Here is a 12,070-nt window from a genome sequence, read left to right on the forward strand (position 1 = left end):
TTTTTTGGCCTTCTTTTCATTTTCAAACTTTATTTTCCTGGGCTTGAAAACAGAGTCATTGTCATCTGCATCACCGTCCTTAAAGTCAGACTCCAACATGCGAATGGCATCAGCGGTGATGATTGGGGGTAGCTCTTTGGTGATGACTCTATGACATATACTTGTGGGGTTTGAAAAGTGGGGACGTGGCAAAGAGCATCCTACGATACTCCACCCCAGATCAGTTTTAACAGCGTATGGTTCATTTCGTTTTCCCAGAATGACCCGTTTAGGGGCCAGCGCTGCAGAACAATTATAGCCTATTAACAGGCCCACTTCACAGTCTTTAAGCGATGGCATCTCATCTGCTATCTCCCAGAGATGATTCCACTGCCTCGCCGTTTCACAGGTGGGAATGTGAGACCGATTTGCAGGTATCAAGTCCTTCGTGTAGGCTACTGGAAGGTCCACAAAAATAGCTGAATTGTATCCCCTGACTCGGAGGTCTGAGGTCCTTTCACTGTTGACAAGTGTGTTACTTCCACTCATGGTGGTCAGTTTCAGCTTAACTGGATACAGTTCTGCTCTCAAGGCCTGGCTCAAACCCCTTTCAATGAATGTTGTATCACTCTGAGTGTCTAGTAGGGCATAAACAAGTTTCTCTGTATTTGGTTCGTTCTTAGTTGACACCCATACTGGCACAACCATAGAGGTGTTAGGAGACCCGTCTCTGGACACACTAAGTGATGTTACTGCAGTTGAATCGTTCATATTGTCTTGAGCTGGAGCTGTAATAGATGTGGGTGTCTCCATGGCATAACTAAAATTATGGAGGCAGGTAGGGTGTTTTTCTGTACAGACCTCGCACACCTGGGGATAACGACAACGTTTAAAGTTATGACCGGGTCTCAGGCATCCGTAACAAAGTCTTTTTTCCACCACATAATTTTGTCGCTCCTCTAAAGACATCGCTGTAAACCTTAGGCAGCCATGAAGCTGATGCCTACCGTCTTGGCAGAGAATGCATGGAGGTTTTGAACTCTTTGGGTATTGATAGCCATCATCCGTGTCTGTTTGAGTGTGGAAAACACTAGCATTGTTTCCCTTCGTTTCTCTGTGATGTCCTTTTTCCATGTTGGAATCTGAGGATCTGAGAGCGTGAGAAGAGGTTATGGGGTTACATGCAATTTCTGCCTCCATGGCCACAAAATCAGAGAAGTCTTTGAAACTGGGGAAATCCTTATTGTCATGCAGACGCTGAGCTACTTGCCGATTCCACATGGAAGCTGTCCATTCTGGTAGCTTTAGCATGAGCCTTTGATTTTCTTCACAGTCATTCAGGATTTCTAAACCCTTCACATGGGGCATGGCATCCTGACAACATTTTAGAAAGTCTGCAAATTCTCTCAGTCCTATGGCATCTCTGTTCTGAATCTTAGGCCACCTTGTGAGTTTTTCTCTAAAGGCTCTTTGAATAGTGAACGGCTGTCCATAGCGCTGTTGTAATCTGTCCCAGGCTTCGCGATAGGCCTCACCATCGCTCCTATAGAAGGTGCCCTCCAGAACCTTACGAGCCGAACCACCCACGTATCTTTTTAAGTAATACAACTTTTCTGCAGGTGAAATGGGCCTATGATCTACCAACGAGCAAAAGGAAGCCTTCCATTCAATGAAGCTTATGGGTTCTCCAGTAAATATGAATGGTTCAGGAATGGGAAGTCTGTTTAAGATCATACTGCTTTGAATTGCCTGGGTGACGGAAATAATGTCAAGGGGTGCGTTTGATGTAGTGATGTCTGAGCGCTGGATTTCCTTTGAGGTGGCAGACTCTCCTATATTGATGTTAGGATTGCTGTTGTCCCGAATGGCAACCTCCTCTTGTACTGCCTGATCATAAACACTTAGTTTAGCTCGAGCTACCTTGACTCCCCTTGCCGCTTGTAGCTGCTCGAGTTCTCCCTTCTGAATCTCTATGTTGGTTTTCTTTTTCTGCTCTTCCACTCGGGCCTCATATTCAGCCTCCTTTCCAGCAAGGTCCGCTGCTGCCTCTAGTCGACTGGCTGCCACAGATGTAGTTCTAGAATGGTGGCTAGAATGGTGGCTTCTTCTGGAACTGACTTGTGACTGAGCACCAAATATAGAATGGGAAGAATCACGGTCACGCAGTTCATGAAGGCGATTAAGTTGTCGTTCCGCATCAAATTCATTATTCAGCATTGTGTCATATGCTATTTGCGAGAGGTCTTTTGTAATGGATTCACATGCGTCAACCCGCCGCCTCACATCCGTATCCGGTGTGACATGTTCTCGAATGTCGTTGTAGAGCCCTATGATGTTGTCCTTGCTTTTTTCCAATTTGGTTATTAAGAGTTCTATTTCCTTATCCGGAACTTTAGTTCTTAGATTCGTCCTTAATGTACGCACTGTCCTTCCATTGTTCGTACATACTTAATAATGTTTTGACCCTTTTTTCTGTAGTTTCCATTTGATACGCAAGCATTTTTCCTGTTGGAACTTGTTTACGGTTGCTGCGTCGAGGGCTTATGGTTTCGTCCTGAAGTTTGTCTTGTAAATCCGTCCATCTTTCTTTGAGATCTGTTAGTGTTTGTTTTTTATCATGAATGGCTTCCTTTAATTTTTGTCTTTCCTCGGGTTCCTTTTCCCTTTGGAGGGCATCCTTCAAGTCCTCAATTTCCTTGTCGACATTTTCCATTTGTTTGTCCAGTTCCTGGTCTAGATCAGACCCATGTACCTCAACACTTAAATCTGGCATTTTATAGTTTGGACATATAGCACAGAAAAGGACTGAAAATGACCATAAAAGGTGAACCAATGAAACCTCAGTGCAGTATTTAAACACTGAACAAACCCTTCAATGAAATCACCACATTGCATAAAAACTCCAAAACCACAGTATTAAAACTGTATGAAACCTTCATGAAAGGGACCTTGCATAAACCTTATCAACCGTAATTCATATGCATGGACACATGGCACTTGAAAACCCTTTAAACCATTTTTCAAAAAATAAATGTGTAAATGTCCACAGTTCACATTCCTCTGTATGAGCCTTTATTTTGTTTCTGGAGGTGTGTGTAATGTTCAATTGTGCATTTGTTGTGTTTGTGTGTGATGCAGGCTGACAGAGTGGAGTAGGCCGATTTCTGGTGTACAGGCCTCAGAATCTGAGACTGGGGCAATGTAGATGTCTTGCAGGGGAGGTGGGGGGGGCCATGTTGGGTCAAGTTTTCACTGTAGCGTACCCGGCTGGATAAAGAGGTTGAAGGCCGACTGATGATGTGAAGTTTCTTTATTAAATCAACGTGAAAACTAAAAACAAAGCACAAAACGTATAATCAATATAAGGCACACATAATCAATATAAACAGACAAACAAATACAATTTACAAATAAACCAATTAAAAAGGTATATACATCAAACCACAATACCACATGAGCAGACCACCAACTACAACAATAAAATCCCACAACAATATCACACAAACAAATAACCATACAAATTGACATTCACCTTGTTCCCTCTCCAGCTAGGTGCTAACTCATGATGTCCCTCGACCATGTCATTCTCCAGGAGAGTCACTAAAACCAATGAATCAACAAATTAAAATCTGAAAGTTCCATTTCCATTTGATCTGTTATTTAATTTCTCTGCACTCACTTGATCCTTTGTGTTCCATTTCATCCTGTTGACGAGGTTAGGCTTAGCTCTCAATCCTCTTTGTTTGAGAGAAGCATGGTGAGGAACAAACATTTCCTCTGACTGATGTTGGGCTGTCTTTTGTCTGTCAGTCTGGCTCAGGTGAGCGAGCGAGCTTCCTGTTTCCTGTTTCCTGACAGTCCTTCAAATTAAAAGCGTTTCCTCCATTTCGCTCCGGGGTCCGTTACACTGAATCCCTTTTCCCTAAACCTCTTTGCTTTTTTTTACTATTTTCAAAAACATTTTTTAATAGTTCAACTAGCCGATCTACACGTTGTGAGCTTGTAGATTGGCTATTTTAAATTTTCAAAAATGTTTTTCAAAATAGTAAAAGAAGGCAAAGACGTTTTGGGACAAGGGGTTTTAGCATGGACGAAAATAGAGCCCCCCCCAACTGCATGGCTGCATTCCATCAGCAGTGTGTGTGTGTGTGTGTGTGTGTGTGTGTGTGTGTGTGTGTGTGTGTGTGTGTGTGTGTGTGTGTGTGTGTGTGTGTGTGTGTGTGTGTGTGTGTGTGTGCTTCTGACCCAACGACCTCCAACCCTTGCTGTGTGTTTCCCATATGACTGCCAGCTGGGTGTGCAAAGACGACTCCGAGTAGCAATTTTATCAGACAAACCGAGAGCCCCTGTTATCAGAGAGTCCACAATCAGCTCCTTGGTCTTGTTGACATTGATAGCGATATGCGGGATATGAATCTATAATCTGCTAATTCCCATTTTTAGAGATTATCTTTATAAATATAGAGTAGGCCTATCTCTTTATGCATTTTGGAAATTGCCCCAACCCCTCATTTTATGTGAAAGTCTAGTATGATCACAGTTTACCGTTAGGTGAGCTTAATGATGATTCGAATAAACCATAACCGGCATGCAGTGTCAGTGCCAGGTGTCAGTGACCTGTTAGCTACATAGACAGTGCTTGTTACATACTGGTCTCTTACTCTCTTTTCAATGTTCTTCGGGTGCAGTACTTAGTTCAGACTAGTCATTGGTCCGACAAACAACAACCTACCCTCAAACCCTAACCTAACCATAACCGCAAGCACGGGAGCAGCGCATGTTCGAGCGGTCAGGATGTTGAGGCTGAGTTAGTGAGAAACAGGATATGTTTCTGTGGTATAGTGTTCTGAGAAGATTGTTATCTCTTTTCCAGTTTGTTTATTATTAGGCTCCTTCTCTTAGCCCTGTGTGTGTTTTTGCCATGTCTTTGCCTCTCTTTCATTTTCTTCTTCATTTGAAAATGAACCGCCACCATCCTCAGTTATACTGTTTGTAAATGAGAGCTAAATGCAACCTGCAACCAAATTGCCAGAGGTGGAGGAAGCATTATTGGGCCTTCTTCACAACATAATCAGTATACATTCCATTTGAGATAATCTGAGATGTGAACCCCTAAGAACTTGAACCTATTGACTCTCTTCACTTGTTCACCATCACCATTGACCCATTGATGACGATGGGGTCCAGCTTCTCCTCCTCGACAACCAGTTCAGGGAGATGTTATTCTCACACCACTGAGCCAGGTTGTGTATAGTTCTCCTGTAGTTCATCATGTCACCGTCTATTCGCATTAAGTGTAGTAGATTAGTGCCATGAGCAAACTTGATCACCATGTTAGAGCTGTATGCTGCATCACAATCAAATGTGTAAAGTAGAGTAGAGGAGGGGGTTCAGCGGACGCAGCCTTGGAAGCCTCCTCTGTTGAGGGTTAGGGAGGTGGAGGTTATGGAACCCATCCTTACCTATCGTCCAAAATCAGATTACATAGAAAAGGGTTGAGATTTAGTTTCCCGGGTTTGGTGTCAAGCATGGCAGGGACAATGGTCTTGAATGCAGAGCTACAGTCTACAAAAGCATGGTATCGATTTTTGTTTTTCCGAGAAAGTGGACAACCGTGTTGTGGCTATTGCGTCATCAGTGGATCTATTTTGCCGGTATTTTATTAATTAGTAAAATAGTATAATTTAGGTAGCTCGATCAGAACCACCGAAAAGTAATACCGGTAATCAGATTCCACTGCTTGCACTGCTTCCACCTTGACAAAGTTTCTGGCACTCTTCTGAGATGCACATACTCACAAATACTAACTAATTCGTGCTGTGCGCATATCAATTTGACCTTTACCTATCTGTGATTGTTGGTTGTCATATAAATAGTTAGTTTTGTAAGCAAACATTTATGCATTGATCAGCAACTGAGTACTAAAGTGCTGACGACCTTCCTTTGGAAGAGGTGTTTTTTTTTGTGTGTCGTGCATATGTTGATCTGACAAGATAATACCAAACCGCAACTGCTGCATGCTGTGCAACACTTCAGTGTTTTTGTAAACAACATTCAGACTGTAATTTCATTAACTGTGTTTATTGTACAGCAGAGGGCCAATGTCTCTTCCTGCCTGAGTTATGTCACTCCGCCAGAATCAGTTCACGGATTAATTTCATAACCTACTATAGACCCGGCCTTTCAGGTGCTGGCCTACAGGCCTCAGGGCTGGAATGATGCAAGTCTGAAGTACTTTCCCCACCTGTCGTATCCTCACCTGTTATCTGATCATTCATAGATTCCATGGATTTAAATGTTTCAGTGCCGTTACTGTTGTAACCCTTACCCCACAACTCAACATTAGAACCTACAACCACATCCATTTCTTCAGCTATACAAAAAGAGCTACTGTAAAGTGTAAATGCTAATAGCAGAGTGGGATGCAACATGGACATATAACAATATCGTTGATGGAGTCCTACAGTATATTTCTCCTAGTTCTGGTCCATATAGCGTTAGAGGATTAGTCCTTAACGCTATGGACCAGTACGGAGCTATAGTTCGGCCTTTTCACTGTCTTGCTCACTTTATTTTGTTTTATTTTGTATAATCCTGTTTGAGGCCCATCATCTAGTGTTAATGTTTAAGACAATCTGTTTTAGTGAACGTTATAAGAACATAAATGGTGGACACTACATTGTGTGAGCACCCATTTATACTATTGTAAGTTTAAATGTAGTATATCATTATACTTATTTGCTGCTGCCTGTTTTTATGCTAATGCAGTACCTATTGAGGGTGTCTGCCAATTTTTGTTGTTGTTTTGGCTTGTTTATTGATTTCCAATGATACACATACATTTGCATAAACGTATTTGTCTACCGTATTAAACAAAACAAAATGTCCCATTAAGGTGCATTTGGAACAGATATAAAATTATTCATTTGTGAGTAATAGCGATTAACTAGGGAAATCATGTGATTAATCGCAATACAATTTATTTTGCATGCATTTGACAGCACGTGCGTGCGTGCGTGTGTGCGTGCGTGCGTGCGTGCGTGTGTGCGTGTGTGTGCGTGTGTGCATGTGGCTCTAGCTGTGGAAAATAACTGATGGGTGTATTAAGACCACTAATACTGACACCAGCAATCGAAACCTGCTGTGGGTCACCCACATCAGCATGTGTAGGCCTACTTTCCAGAACATTCTAATAATTGCATGTTCAGCAATCAGCAGGTTATAACCACTTCCTTTTAAAGACTATTTCCTGTTGTTCATACATGTATCACAGAAAATGTGCCAATATATTCTGAGATATAATTTGGGACACAGGACAGCAAGCAGTGATAACACAAACCGTTTTCTTTTATTATTGCAGAATTGTATTGCAGATACGTAGGTATTTTTTTCCTTTTCAGTTACAAATATTGTGATATACCGTTGATTAAACTTTCTTGCAATATATTGAGTATCGCAGATGCTATATGGTGATATTATCGTTATCGAGGGCCAAATATTGTGTGTGTGCGTGCGTGCGTGCGTGTGTGCCTGTGCGCGTGCGCGTGCGCATGCATGCATCCATGTACCGTGTGTGCGTGCATGCATGCTAGTAGCTGGGGCGAGATGGAGCATTTTGATTGTGACACATTGGCTTCTGTTCTTCCGATCATCTGTGGGTCATTCTTCAGTAGCCTCCTTAGGAAGAAATGGGCACATACAGCAATACTATTACAATATGTTAACCATACATACATTGTAGGACGTTTTACAGGTCAAGTTGTAATTGTTCACTATATGATTAACCAACCTGTGCAAACGTACCTATTATGGAAGTGAATCCCCAGGCAAATAATACCAGTATTCCTACACCAACACTCACACCTGGCATTCGTAGAACGCATGACACAGACACGCACGCACGCACGCACGCACGCACGCACGCACGCACGCACGCACGCACGCACGCACGCACGCACGTCGCACGCACACACACACACACGTACACACACACACACACACACACACACACAACACAGACTGTTAAAGGCTGTGATAATGAAGGTCATCTGACTATCGACTATACTTGATAATGGAAGTCAAACCCAGCCTACATTTGCACTCATGTGTCATGTCTACATGTCATAGAGTAGACGACTACTAATGTCATAGATGACTAATGTCACAGGCTGACCATAATATGAACAGTCTGAGATCTGCATTGCAGCCACGTCGTTCCCGCCGTGGATTCCGAGATGTGTGATTACATTTATTTTAATTGTATACAGTACATCCAACGTAAAGTGGTGAAGTTGAACTTGGTGTAATAGACAGTGAGGTAATCAGTCAACCTCACCTGTGATTACGGTGGCTGCTGCTGTGCTTTGTGGAGCTGAGGCGCAGAAAAACAGAACAAAAAGCAGTGAAGATCAGCATAATGTGTAAGGCATGCATGGGCAACTGAGGGCCACATGCGGCCCTCACCTTCACTTAATGTGGCCCCGCAGGTTAATATTGGAATACTGATATATTATTATTTCAGCTGTTACAATTCCAAACATGCAAACATGACCTGCTTTAATTGCTTCAGTCTGATATTAGTAGCTTAACTGACTAGTATATTAAAATGTTATTGTCTTTTTTATGTCCAATGTATTTGCATTTAGTTCATAAAGTTAACATAACTATAATTAAAGGCATTTGAAAGGCATTTCAAATTAAATACAATTTTATGTTATCCAATCCAAAATCAAAATTTCAATTCAAATATAGCAAAAATAGTTGGAGAGTCTGGAGTGAGTGTGGAAATATAGTGGCCCTCCATCATCAAAGTTGTCCACCCCTGGTGTAGCAGTGTTGTTTTCGTCGACTAAAACTAAGACGAAAAATGTTCGTCGACTACCTTTTTTCACTGACGAAAACTAAATGGAAACTACATGAAAACTAAGCTATGATGACTAAAACTAAGACTAAATATAGTGACGATTTCGTCTACAAATAAAAACTAGACTAAAATGTTAGGAAGGGACTAGTGGACAAGAGATCCCGTATAAGTCATTTTACACTTGGTTGCATGCTGAAAATAGACGATCTACAAGCTCACAACGCGTCGCAGCGCGACGCGTTGTGGGCTTGTAGATTGTCTATTTTCAGCAAGTGAAAAAAACGGTCGTTACGACGCCACCAAGGCCCGCCAAAATACATTTTGTTTGACTAAATCAACTGCAGATTTAGTCGACTAAAACCTTATGATATTTAGTCGACTAAAACTAGACTAACACTAAAACATTCCAGGTGACTAAAATGTGACTAAAACTAAATGGAGACTATTCAAGAGACTATGACTAAAACTAAACTGGTGTAAGGGTAAGAGATCAGAATAAAGTAGTGCAACGATGTCCGTTTGTATTTTTACCTTTTCAGACACATAAAGAATGATCATTATTAGATCTTAATAGACAGGGAGTCAACCTCACCTGTGATTACAGTGGCTGCCTAGCTCTGGTCCATAGCTCTAATAATGCGTTTCATTTAGAGCTGTTACTCTCGACTTCCGGGGCTCGCATGAATGCAGACCAGCCTCTCGTCTTTAGCGTAAATAAAAAGAACGTTTTTGCTACTCACCAAAACAAAGGTGGGTTGTGTCATTAGAAACCCTACTTTCCTTAGTGGAAGCACTCTGAGCCCCCCACCACACGTATAAAGGGTACTTTTTGGCCAGAAAGGGATTTTTTTTCACTGGAGGAAAAATATTCTCTATGAGGCAATTCTCTGGGCAATATCGGTAGAAGGCGCAGTGGAGTCCGGTGGAAACCGGGGAACCCCCCCCACCCCCCCCCCCCCCCCACACACACACACACACACACACACACACACACACACTCATACGTACTCTGTGATGTTACAAGTGCCGGTAGTTTGGGGTCAGCTGAAATTAAATAATTATGAGAATGTTATATTCTTCATTTATAATAAGTGCATCATAGTCATGGTCAATGAATATAGGACTGAATATTAAAGAGGAAAGCCTGACATAAAGACTGACATGAATATGTGCCTAAAATGGTTAGTTCATCATACAGTATATACCTATAATAATTTATAGTGTAAACACACAAATATTGTGGACTTACGTATACAGATTTCGGGTTCAGGTTTTCCCCACTGATTATTGTCAGTGTCACACTTGATGGTTAGGGAGCTGCCTGCCTTCCTCCTGTAACCCTCAATGCACTTGTACTGGTACTTGCCGACACGTGGACAACAATTTGTTGCATTTGGAAGTTCAGTTAGTTCCACATGTGGTATCTCTGAGCATGGACACACGCAGTTCTCTGTAAACAAAGCATGGATATGCCAGGATACAACAGATTATTACAAAAAACAAGTCATGCCTTATTTGTAAAGAAAATAAATCATAATTAAGCTTAAGAAAGTAAGTAAGTAAGTAATTAGATTACAAAATGACTTTTCGGCATACACAAATCTGCAAATGAATATTATTATACAAAACTAGTGCAAATTCTTTTCACTTTTTTTGCAAAGTTGTGCAGAATGTACGGTAACAGGAAGAGTGGGTACCAAAACATTCTGGGCACTAGGAACATCTGGGCACCATGTAAGTAAGAGTGGGCACTAGGGGAAACAGAGTGGACACCAGGCCTCAGAAGAATGGGCACTAGGGGAATCTGGGAACCATCAAAGAGTGGGCACTAGGGAAATGTGACACCTGGGATGCACCAAAACAGGAATTTAGTGTTCATGTCCACAGAAAGTGTTTTGCACCAGATGCGCAACCCAACTCCCGTATCTCAACAGCAAAGCGTTGGTCGTTTGTTTGATCCCAGTTGATTTATCCTCTTTGTTGTCTGTATAGCCTACAACGTGTCTTCATGGGATTAGGCTACTGAACATGATGAATCAGGAGATCGGCCTACCCATCAGATTAGGCCTATATAGTTTTTAATAGTTTTCCAGTTCCTATTTTGTCTACTCATTTATTTGTGTCATCACTTCCCATTTCACTTGTTTAATCCTGACAGAGTACTCTATAGGCCTACTGATTAGATAGAACTAGTATCCCGAGATTCCCGACCTGAAAATGCATTTTCTGTTTAAAAAAGGAGAGCATAGACTCATCTGAACAAACACTTTATATGCACTATATGATGAGTAGCCTTTAATAGAATAGATCTATTTATACACTATTTTAAGAAAATAAATCTTAAAATACGTGTATAAAATAAATAGATCTATTCTGTGATTTAAGCATGTAGATCCCTTTTTAATATGATTGTAGGCTATTTCCTTTTGGGGCTTCAACTTGATACAAAGAGGCTGTCCCTTTTATTTTTATTTGGGTATATAACTATAGCCTAAACGACATTGCTTTTTTGTTAATTTTTTTTTAATCACAGCAATGAGCATAGCCCAGTCTTCTTCCCCCAAAGAGTGCCCAGACTTTCCCCATAAGGTGCCCAGTCTTCAATCTTCCCCCATGCATAAGGTGCCCTGCAGGTGCCCAGTGTGGGCATCTCTCCCTTGAGTGTACAACAACAATTCTCCAATTTGATGATAGAGATACTGTATAGGCTGTTCATTTAAAAGAGTATTTGAGCGGAAGCAATTCACTAACCTGTCGATGCCACTGCAGCTCCGAGTTGAAAAATTGCAAATATGCACCAACACATCGAGCGCACGCATATTTCCATCAGATAGCCTACTGTAAACTCTGTAACTCTAACTCTGTCCAGTAGATAATTTACCGGTGAGCATTTGAATTGGGGAGGCCTGGCGGAGTGAACATTTAGCCTACCAGTAATGGGAGGAGTAAAACAGCCTGTTAGATTTCCGTTTTCAATTAAATTAATATATTAATTGAATAGACACATTTAAACACACCCCCATTTAATGGCATTTATTTTCTATCTCTGGGACTGGGACCCCCAATGTATATTGTAAAATCAATGTTAATTTAACTCTGAGAGGTTACAAATGGAACCAAATGGACCCGTTCTCAGAGTTACAGACCCATAAGGGTCCATTTGATTCCTAACTATCATTTAGCTGGGGACCCTCTGGAACTCCCTCAAGGACCCCTGGGGGTCCCCGC

The 12,070-nt window shown here is 41.6% G+C and overlaps 2 long non-coding RNA genes across 2 annotated transcripts; both read right to left on the minus strand.

Annotated features, from left to right (window-relative positions):
- Positions 1-2,482: 2,482 nt before the first annotated feature.
- On the minus strand, positions 2,483-3,836 carry LOC306916852. Its single transcript, XR_013789031.1, has 3 exons — positions 3,659-3,836; positions 3,512-3,579; positions 2,483-3,309 (listed from the first exon to the last, which is right to left on the minus strand). It is a non-coding gene; the product is annotated as an uncharacterized lncRNA (long non-coding RNA).
- Positions 3,837-7,458: 3,622 nt separating this feature from the next.
- Positions 7,459-11,687, minus strand: LOC306916853. The gene is made up of 6 exons (XR_013789032.1): positions 11,594-11,687; positions 10,092-10,292; positions 9,851-9,886; positions 8,315-8,350; positions 7,783-7,842; positions 7,459-7,656 (listed from the first exon to the last, which is right to left on the minus strand). It is a non-coding gene; the product is annotated as an uncharacterized lncRNA (long non-coding RNA).
- Between the last annotated feature and the right edge of the window lie 383 nt (positions 11,688-12,070).

Source organism: Electrona antarctica (assembly GCF_951216825.1).
Source record: "Electrona antarctica genome assembly, chromosome: 23".
NCBI lineage: Eukaryota > Metazoa > Chordata > Actinopteri > Myctophiformes > Myctophidae > Electrona > Electrona antarctica.